This window comes from Macrobrachium rosenbergii, chromosome 57 (assembly GCF_040412425.1).
Source record: "Macrobrachium rosenbergii isolate ZJJX-2024 chromosome 57, ASM4041242v1, whole genome shotgun sequence".
NCBI lineage: Eukaryota > Metazoa > Arthropoda > Malacostraca > Decapoda > Palaemonidae > Macrobrachium > Macrobrachium rosenbergii.
Window position 1 is genome coordinate 13,490,395 of NC_089797.1, and position 11,660 is coordinate 13,502,054.

At 37.3% G+C, this 11,660-nt stretch overlaps 1 protein-coding gene across 1 annotated transcript in view; it reads right to left on the bottom strand.

Moving 5' to 3' along the window:
- The window catches only part of LOC136836962 (chondroitin sulfate N-acetylgalactosaminyltransferase 1-like), a 551,976-nt gene extending 541,763 nt beyond the window's left edge, over nt 1-10,213 (bottom strand). Inside the window, exon 1 of the mRNA XM_067101491.1 lies at nt 9,849-10,213. The gene's annotated coding sequence lies outside the window, so the exon portion shown is untranslated. The remainder of the gene's footprint in view (nt 1-9,848) is intronic.
- Between the last annotated feature and the right edge of the window lie 1,447 nt (nt 10,214-11,660).

The window sequence follows — 11,660 nt, forward strand, 5'->3', positions numbered from 1 at the left end:
ACCATCACGATCCAACAGTCTGAAAGAGTGATCACTGCCTCGCTAATTAATTACGCGGACTTAACCTTCCCAGTTCAACCGTCAGTCTGAAGGAGTGATCATTGCTTCGCTAATTCGTTATATGGACTTAACCATCCCATATCAAGTCAGTTTGACGGAATGATAAGCGCAAAATGGCACGGAGAAGGAAAACTGTGAAATTTTAATGTTGAAGATAAAACGTTCAAAAGTTTTAAAACCTTTATACGCTGCAGGTTGATGATATGAGAGCTATGTTTATACATTACAATCAGTCATTAGAGTGACATAATGATGTTATATAATCATTATTTGTGACGAAAAAAAACACGCAAGTCAAGAACAGTAGAGCAACAATATGCTGTCAATCGTTACACCACAGATTTACTAACGCTTGAAAATTTGGGAGAAAAATTCTTCAGAAATATCTGTAGACACCCAGTGCATATTTTCTTTGCTTCAGTTTCCGTTTACTGACTTCTTAAAAGTTTATATATATATATATATATATATATATATATATATATATATATATATATATATATATATATATATATATATATATATATATAATGTATGTATACTCTCTGCCTACCTCCACAATGACAATAACAATTAAATAAAACCTGAGGGTGATGCATACCTTGCGGAGTGTAATCTCGCTGACTGTCAACTCAAAATATATACCCTTCCGTCTAATCATTACACTGGGCCCAATTAACTAGTAACATCGGTACCATTACGAATAACTTACTGCGAGCGACCATCATTAATGAAGTTATTTACTCGCAAGATCACAAATTATTCTTGTAAACTCTGGGAGTAACAAGCAACGTACCTGAAACTTTCACTAAAAATACGAACGATTATAATAATTAAGAGACAGAGCCTGTGCCAACTATATAATATATATATATATATATATTAACTATATAAATATATATATTATATACAAATACATACAGTAAATATACATGTATATTATATAAATATATATATATATACACTATATATATATATATATATATATATATATATATATATATATATATATATATATATATATATTCTTAATATTTTATATGAACCCTTTATATATATATATATATATATATATATATATATATATAGTTCGCTGCCAAAATATAAAGACGATTTTCCACCAAAACCCTTCATTTCCAGTATGCAGCCTTTTATGCATAAAATCTCGAAATGACTGGCAAGTCTCATTTCTCCTTATTGGACGTTTTCCCTTCCCACATAAATCTGTGGATTTTTGCTTCCAATTCAATAAGGCAAATATTCCCTGTCGCAACGTAAATTTAGTGAGTTCTGAGATGGATTTATTTATTTACCGAAGAAACTACTAAAGATGTACTGGATTTAGACTGGATTGCCAGACACCGGAACGCTTCCAGCCAAGACAGTGAAAAGAATGAGTTGGAGCGGTTGGCCAGCAAGAAAAATTTATACAGGAAATAAGAGAGATGAAGTTACCCAGAAAATAAAGGAGATAAAGTTATCCATAAAATAATGACAGTGAAATTATCCAGAAAATAAATGAAAGCAAGTTATCCAGAAAATAAAGGTAATCAAGTTATCCAGAAAAAAAAAAGGAAATCAAGTTATCCACAAAATAAAGAGCAAAGATATCCAGAAAATAAAGGAGATAAAGTTGTCTAGAAAATAAAGGAGATAAAGTTATCCAGAAAATAAAGGAGATAAAGTTATCCAGAAAATAAAGGAGATAAAGTTATCCAAAAAATAAAGGAGATAAAGTTATCCAAAAAATAAAGGAGATAAAATTATCCAGAAAATAAAGGAAATCAAGTTATCCGGAAAATAAAGGAGACAGTTATCCAGAAAATGAGGGAAATAAAGTTATCCTGAAAATAAAGGAGATAAAGTTGTCTAGAAAATAAAGGAAATCAAGTTATTCAGAAAATAAAGGAGACAGTGTTACCCAGAAAATGAAGGAGACAGTGTTATCCAGAAAATAAAGGAGATAAAGTTATCCAGAATATAAAGGAGATAAAAATACCCACAAAATAAAGGAGATAAAGGTATCCAGAAAATAAGGGAAACTGAGTACAAGGATCTAATTGCAGAAGTGGGAGAAAATCAAAAAGCGGCTCAAAGAAGTTAAGTTAAGTATATCTTAGTTTAACCAGACCACTGAGCTGATTAACAGCTCTCCTAGAGAGGGCTGGCCCGAAGGATTAGACTTATTTTACATGGCTAAGAACCAACTGGTTACCTAGTAACGGGACCTACAGCTTATTGTGGAATCCGAACCACATTATAGCGAGAAATTAATTTCTATCATCAGAAATAAATTCCTCTCATTCTTCACTGGCTGGCCGGAGACTCGAACTCGGGCCGAGCAGAGTGCTAGCCGACAACTCTACCGACTCATCCAACGAGGAACTAAAGACACAAAGAAGTAACAGTTGTGTACGTGTTCGACAGCAAGACTGCAGAAAGGAAGTGAGAATGACAGTCAAGTAAAAGGCAAGAAAGCGGATGCAGCTAGAGGCTCAAGGGAAGCAACAAGTACCCTTCAACAATGCCTACAGTGAACCTCATGCAGAAACCAACGCATCATATACAGACCACTTCCCGCTTGCTCTAAACAAAAATACTTGAAACTGGGGGATCTATGCGTTTCCAATAATGAAGTTTTATTTACGGTGATTTTTATAGACATAAAGCGTTCTACAAAGTTTGTGCATGGAATATTCTGAAAACGTAATATTAACTCCATTAAGCATGAAGATATCGCTTGAATAAGGTATGTGGATGACACGTGGACTTGTTGCAGTCTGATAAAGGGAGATTTAATCACAGTTTATGGACTGTAAAATAAAGCCTTGCACCGAGCATCTAATTCAAAACAGAATGGGAAAGGATAACGGAAGGCTAATTTGAGACATCGCAAACTACAAGTTTACAGTACAGAGAGAACTCACATTCTCCATAATCAGGAGTTCCTCGTTAGGCGAGTCGATAGAGTTGTGGACTAGTACTCGCTAGGCCAGAGTTCGAGTCTCCGACCGTCTCATGAAGAATTAGAGGAATTTATTTCTGGTGACAGAAATTCATTCTCGCTATAATGTGGTTCGGATTCCACCATAAGCTGTAGGTCCCGTTGCTAAGTAACCAGTTGGTTCTTAGCCACGTGAAATATGTCTAATCCTTCGGGTCAGCCCTAGGAGAGCTGTTAATCAGTTCAGTGGTCTGGTTAAACTAAGGTATACTTAACTTTTTCTCCATAAGGACACATCGATTTCTTTGACTATTCGAATATCGCAGTAGAGGTTGGACATGCGAGCAACCGTTTTCAAGAGTCATAAGCATTTGTTTCCCGAAGTACAAGGATGAGGAATTGAAAATAATTCTTGAGCAACTCCTTCCTTCCAATTTCCGCACTAGGCTATGTCACCGAAAACGAGGATTATAGAGCGAAACAGATTTTCTTGAGTTTCCTTAATGAAGAGCGAAAAGAAACACACAACAACAAAATAAAACTCCCATATTTTTAATGAACCTGGATAACATCAAGAAGATTTCCCTTCGTTTCCCCTAATACCATAGGATTTTCGGTCATTAACCTTTTCGGGAAAAAAGAAATACCATTTGACATCGGCGTACATATAAATACCGTATAAGGAACGCGGTAAGTCTTATGTACTTTCACTTTAAAAACCCAAGCTCCTATAGAAAAACCGAACCTACTCTACAACGATCGGTAAAATACGCACATAACAATACTGAGCTTTTTTTTACATTATAAAAACATCAACTACAGTTTCTTCAGCACAATCGAGTTTTCTGTACATCGTATAATAAAGGTCACCGAAAATAGATCAATCTTTCGGTGGTCTCGGTATAATGCTGTATGAGCCGCGACCCATGAGACTTTAACCACGGCCCGGTGGTGACCTGGCCTATATCGTTGCCAGATGCACGATTATGGCTAACTTTAACCTTAAACAAAATAAAAACTACTGAAGCTAGAGGGCTGCAATTTGGCATATCTGACGACTGGAGGGTGGATGATCAACATACTAATTTGCAGCCCTCTAGCTTCAGTAGTTTTTAAGATCTGACGGCGGACAGAAAAAGTGCGGACAGAAAAAAGTGAGGACGGACAGACAAAGCCGCCACAATAGGTTTCTTTTCAGAGCACTAAAATGGGAAGCATCGCCAAATGTCTTCGAAAGTCAGAATCTCGAAGACGTCATTAAGACAAACAACATTAACCTATCACACGGGTCACGAACACCAGATAAGATCGGCCACATCTCTTTGGGTTTAGTTTTACAAAGGTGACCACTCCTTATGCTCATGGCTTAACTGGAACCTATCTAACAAACTCTGCATCCAGAAGCTATATAACGAACTCGATATCGGAACCTTTATAACGCAACGAAATCTATAACCGGAATCTATATAACGAACTCCATAGCTGGAACCTATATAACAAACACTAAAGCCGGTACCTATATAACGAACTCTAAAGCCGGTACCTATATAACGAACTCTAAAGCCGGAACCTATATAACGAACTCCATAGCCGGAACCTACATAGCAAACTCCATAGCCGGAACCTACATAACGATCTCTATCATTTAACTGTCTGTAATTTATAGACACCTTGAATAGCCTAAATAGCATAAATATGGTATAAATCATAAAATTACCAAAATCGCTAATGTTTGAAAGCGGGTGGGGACACGATCCGAAGTGTAACTTGCTTCCCTTCTGCTTGTTTCAATTGGCGATCTTTCTTCTCTATTAAACATACAAAATGACCCTTTTCTTGGCCTCCAATCACCTGTGGTAGCTCAGTCACAACTGGGCTGAAGTAACGCACCAGGGGTGACAGGTCGGGAGCGAATTTCGATTACAAAAGGGAGCTCTGTGTTCTATTACTGCGCCACGCTAGACATAGCAACACACGCGCTGGCATTCGGGATGGATGGCTACAGTAAATGTCGAGAAGCCGTCGACACATGCGCTCCCCGAACATCCCTTGAAGTTGGACTATAGATTTTTTTTTTTTTGGCCAAAGACCAAGCACTGGGACCTATGAGGTCATTCAGCACTAAAATGAAAATTGACAGTAGAAGGTTTGAAAGGTGTAACAGGATGAAAACCTCGCAGTTGCACCATGAATCAACTGTTAGGAGAGGGGTGGAAAGTAAGATGGAAGAAAGAGAATAAGAAAGGAGGTACAGCAAAAGGAATGAAAGGGGTTGCGCAAAGAACCTTAATTGAGTAATGCCTACAGTGCAAAGCGTGAAAGTGCACTGACGGCACTAACCCCCTACGGGGCCTTAAGGTTGAATGTCGGACTGAAACCGCATCTGAAAAATACCTCCTGAAAACGGGAAGAGTAGCAGCTTTTGGTGTCAACCGCTTCATGAGGAAATGACGCAGAGTACGCAACACACACACACACACACACACACACACACACACACACACACACACACACACACACACACACACTCACACACACTCACACACACAGACACACTCACAGGTTTCACTTTAAACTTGACTACATAATTTCTTGGTGTATTTTTAATACCCACTGAAAACTGAAAATCAAATATATACTTTACATTCTATACGATTTGTGGAAAGAAATAGCTTCGGGTCAAATACAGCAACCCAAATGAGTGGGCTAACCGAAATGTTCTCTAATGCTTATACGCCTTTTTTTTTTTTTTAAACTCATGTCGTCGAACTTACCACTATAGCCATTTGCTCTTACGGACAGAATAATTTTCTTGTATCAACTCCAACTATTCTTTACACTGAAATCTACTATTGTGGTCCATAAGGCGCCTAAAAAACACAAAAATTTTTCCTCTTTGCAAGAAATATATCGTACAGCCTCTTCAAACACCTTTAAAAATCAGGAGCAGTGGCTCCTATTGTGCAGAACGGAATTTAAAATTTAGGCCAAGGCCAAGAGCTGGTACCCATGACGTCACAGCGCTGAAACGGAAATCGAGAGTAAAATGGTTTTAAAGGTGTAATAGGAGGAAAAATTTGCAATTCTACTATTAAACTATTGTTAGGAAAGCGTGAAAGGTAAGATGGAGGAAAGACAATATGAACGGAGGTATAGTCAAAGGAATGAAAAGGGCTGCAGCTAGGGGCCGAAGGGACTCTGCAAAGACCCTACGGTAATGCGTACAGTACACCGCGTGAGGTGCACCGATGGCAACTAGTACACTACCACCCTACGGAGTTATACAATGTGGAAAGAAACATCTTCCCGTTAAATTCAGGAACCCAAATGAGTGGGCCAACCGAAATGCTGTCAAATGCAAAGACGCCATTTTTGTGGAAAACTCCGGTCGTCGAACTCAACACTAAATCGTTTTGCTGTTATAAACAGCAATGGAAAGTAGCAGACCGCACAAAATCACAAAGGAGCACCCGCGCACTGGTAGACTGCTGACGAATTAGTTTTAGTGGGTTTTCCGGAAAGTAGCAAAACTTCGTCGCTAAACCAACGGTTGTCGAGAAACTTGGAATTCGTCGAGATATCTAAGTCTCTGGAATTCATTCTTCCCTATTTTAATCAGACAGAACATCTTCAAGAATTAACACATTACTATAAACGGCGCAGTAATTTCACAAGTGATACAAAAATATCCAAAGTAACATTTACAAATTATATATATATACACATACATACACATACACACATATATATATGTGTGTGTATTTGTTTGTATGTATGTATGTATGTATACGCATTACAACAGCATGTCACGCTGGCTCTTAATGATTGCTATGACACGCAGAGCGTTAATTTCCGCTTTCATAATTTTACCAAAACTACGACTCTCACTCTCCATTTCAAATAACCTCCGGGTAAATTTCACGTACGAAAACTACACAGAATCTCTCGTTACAGTTATTCATTATCAGGAATCCTTTTTATTTACAGTTATTATTAGGAATCCTTTCCTTTTACCGTTAAGAACTGTACAATAATCGTCAGATCACGCATGACTACAGACTGGGTTTTAAACAGCAATTGACCTAAACAACATGTTTAGGAAACCTCCCGACATCGCGACGCGGCACTTGATGATGACTTCCTAACATTCTCTCCTCAAGAAAGAGAATTCACTCACTGGGTGAAAAGAAGGAAGCGCTGGGATTAATCCCCGAAGCGAGAGAAACCAGAATTACACAATTCCGATGCATCAGTATACACAATATATATATATATATATATATATATATATATATATATATATATATATATATATATATATATATATATATGTACTGTATATATACACATACATATATATAATATATTTAGTCCTAAATTTTTTAATTTATATACAAATTTACATTTACTTACACACACACACACACACACACACACACACACACACACACACATATATATATATATATATATATATATATATATATATATATTGCAAATAGCCTATATATATACAGTATATATCGTTCAACTCAAAGGTTACGCATTAAGTATGTCTTAGTTTAACCAGACCACTGAGCTGATTAACAGCTCTCCTAGGGCTGGCCCGAAGGATTAATTTAAACTTATTTTACGTGGCTAAGAACCAATTGGTTACCTAGCAACGGGACCTACAGTTTATTGTGGAATCCGAACCACATTATACCGAGAAATGAATTTCTATCACCAGAAATAAATTCCTCTAATTCTTCATTGGCCGGCCGGAGATTCGAACTCGGGCCTAGCAGAGTGCTAGCCGAGAATTCCACCGACTTGTCATTTTTCAGCTTACCAACATAAAGCAATAGCAAATGGTAAGACACATCTTAATACAACATAATCACTGACAATAAAGATAGCAGCACACCCAGTTTTAACAGTCGAATAGTCTCTAGGAGTCAACAGATATAATAATTCAAAAACAAAAGATAAAAGACTTCTAAATTGCATAAGCAATAAACACACAAAAAAGGAAATATTTAACTCATTAATTAAGGAAAACAACGGAAATGAATTCAAAGTTAAAATTACAGAGAAACGGAATCACAAATTGGCTCTTGCGTGAATCATGACCAGATATTTTACCCTGTGCAACGCCGGAGTAAAATATATTACATGGAAATTAGAAATGCATCGGGAAAAACGTTCATTCGTTTTCTCGGATGTCATATTTTTTTTTTTCTCCGAAAGGCGTGTACCGAAGTAAAATTAGTTTCATAATAAATAAGCATGCGAATACTAATGTAATGAACGTCTACGGTGCGTAAGAAAGTTTGGCGTTTACGCGCGCGCGCGTTCACACAGGCACACTTTATACTGTATATATATATATATATATATATATATATATATATATATATATATATATATATATATATCGTATATATTACATATATATATATATATATATATATATATATATATATATATATATATATATATTATTACGGATATTATATACAAAGAAAGAACTAATCAAGAGGAATGAATAAACAACGTTGTTTTACGGGCTGCTGAAGAGCAACAACCCGTGCCAGCACAAGGCTGGTGAATCTAAGTAGTTAAGTTGTTTTACCCTTCAAATTCCTTCAAACTACAGTATTAGATCTTGGGTAAATGGAATTAGGAACAAAACAATTTTGTAAGTTGAACACTTGATATTTTCCTCTATTTTTTTTTATAGACAAGTATTGAAAATAAAACAATATTTTGTTTATTCTACATGCTGTAAAATCAATTATTACTAAGACTAGGTTTATAAAGTCAAGAAAATATAACTCCCTTATGAGAGAGAACTATTCTGGAGACAACTCAACGCCGTTTCACTAAACGATTTCATATTTGGCGCCGAAACAACAAATCAGAAGAAAGAACTAATCACGAGGAATATGAAATGTTTTGTTGTTTACCCTCCAAATTACAATCCTTAACAATACAGTATTAGATCTTGGGTGAATGGAATTTGGGACAAAAGTCTTGTACGTTGAACACTTTTAGATTTTCCTATATTTTATATACTGACTATTGAAAATCATAAACAATGAGTAATGCATACACACTTTGTTTATTTTCTTCATATAACATTCAACACCAAGTGCAGTTCACGAATCGCGTAACTGGATTATAGACTAAAAGTTAAACTGACCAAAAATTCTAAGTGTCTGGTGTTCTCTTAAATGCATTTAAGTAATTGTGACGACACCAAAATAGTAAAACAGTCTTTCATTATAACATACAACGATACACCTATATTACCTCAAACAAATGACTTACATTGCGACTAAACTTCACATGCCTATGAATGAAATGACCAAATCACCATCGTAGACCTGAAGCAAAAATCTCGTTAAAAAAAATGAAAATAAGCAAATCTATTATAAGATTGTCGTGCAATTTAGCTCGACGTTTTTCGAGGCAAAGTCTTCGCGCACGAATTTCGGGCAAATAAAAAAAAGTTTCCCCTCTTCTGCAGAAATATAACTCAACAAATACTTCTCCTAAACCCCGAGAAAGAAAAGTGAAAAAAAATGGGAACCACTGACGAAAAAAAAATTTTTACATGGAAAACCCTCCATTTATTAAAAATAAATGCGTACCTTTATCACCAAATTGTAGTGAACGGAACAGTGTGATATCCGAAAAGCGAATGCTCTCAAAATAAAGCTTTTATTTACAATACACGTGGGCCAAAAGTAAACACGAACATATAACTAGTTTGTAAATACCATCCGTGATTTGTTTATGCATTCATTGGAATAACAGCCGTTATTCTACAGCAATCAACATACGGAAACAAACACATTACCTTCATCCTATGTATCCTCTCAAAAGTGTCGTCGGGGGAGGAAAACTGCAGGGGCACAAACCACTTCCATAACACTATCAATTAAAAACACTTTCACACCAAATAATGAAAAGCCAATAATTGTGTAGTGTTAACAAAACGTCTCTCGAATTCGCTCGTTTTGGTAACAATCACTTGAACGGGACAACGACTAAACGAAGCGACTAGAGCGGTATTGACAAGCAATGCCTCTTACAGAGGAAAGTGAGCCTTGCCGCGAGGAGCGAGTTGCGTGCGCCTTCTTTCGGAGGCTGAGCGATACTGAGTGCCGTGTGGTTCACTCGTCAGTTCAGGTCCAGAGAGACCTGACTCGAGCGAGAGAGAGAGAGAGAGTCCGGGCGAGAGGGACCTACTAGCCTATAGCCAGCCCGACAGAGCCACCAGCACCAGGCAGCAGCCAGTAGCGGCAGCAAGGCAGCAGCAAATCGACGACGTTAAACTGACTCGGGGAAAGGAAGGACCAAGGGAAGGACCACACCGAACAGGGTACGATTCAACACACTGCTAGTGTTTTCCCCTCCCCCGCCCACCGGCTCGCGAGGAAGAAATGGCTCTCTTGCAAGACCACGTGCCGTAATAAGAAAATGGCTCAGGTTTACAAGGATTCATCCCAGTAATACAAGAACTAATAAACAAAACGTTGGGTAAAATGATGTCAATTATGAATTCCCGTCCTCTGCTGGATAAAAATGTTGAGAGCGTAGGCGTGTCCTGGTCCCATATGCGCAATTCAAAAACTCTGGGAGCGAAACAATTAGGCGAAACATTTGTGATTCATTTAAAGATGCCGGTCACTTTACGCTCCCATGGATTCACTAGTACATCGTTACTGCTACACGTTTTGAAACAGACTACAGCATTCGTCTCTGCGTTTCATATTTGTCTGTTTTTGTGAAATATAAAAAAATCAAATAATGTTTATTTCATTTATTTCAAAAACAGCATAAAAGCACCACAAACAGATAAATCCTATATCGAAAACGAAGGCTCAAAAATACCGAATGCCTCAGTTAGTCTGCCTTAGATTAAGCAGGCCTTATGCCAGCACTCCATCAAGCAGGCCTTATGCCAGTACTCCAGGCTCTAAACTGAGGCTAAACAAAGACTAGAAAGTACCGCCAACTATTAGATCACATCTCTGAGAAGATCTATAGCCTTTCAAAAGCATGATTCATCTTATGGTATTATGTTTAGCAATCTCCCATAAGGTTGCTTCAATTAGGGTCCTCCATTATGACCATGAGCGCCTGTGACACTCTAGGCTTTCAAAGGAAACGGAGAGAAAATTGATATATTGAAGAGTTTCCGGTGTGGAAATATTGAAGTTTCCGGTGTGGAAAGAAAAAATTCTGGATCTTCAACAAATTTACAAAATTGTTGTCCTGCGACTTCCAAATCAAGCATAACTACACATGGCCTGAATCTACTTAATATTTTTAAGTGCAGCTGCTACAGCAGCAACATGAACTATATAAAGAAAAATATACAACTGCGGAGGGAGGTGGCATGGTGCATTAAACAGCCCATACCATGATCTCAACAATGTTAAATGGCTACACTATCACTCAGAGACAGCTCAGTGCCCCAGTTGCTGACTTGTTTTTGCCGGCCCGTGATAGATAGTTGAACTCGGAAGTTGATCCCAGTTGATCGTCATTTATCTTTGCTTTAAATAGTTTATATGTGGAAAACTATAACCAGAACTTGATTCTTCCCGAAAGCCTTTTGGCATGCGTGGGATGTCACGTTATTCATCGAACAAGAGCCATGCTT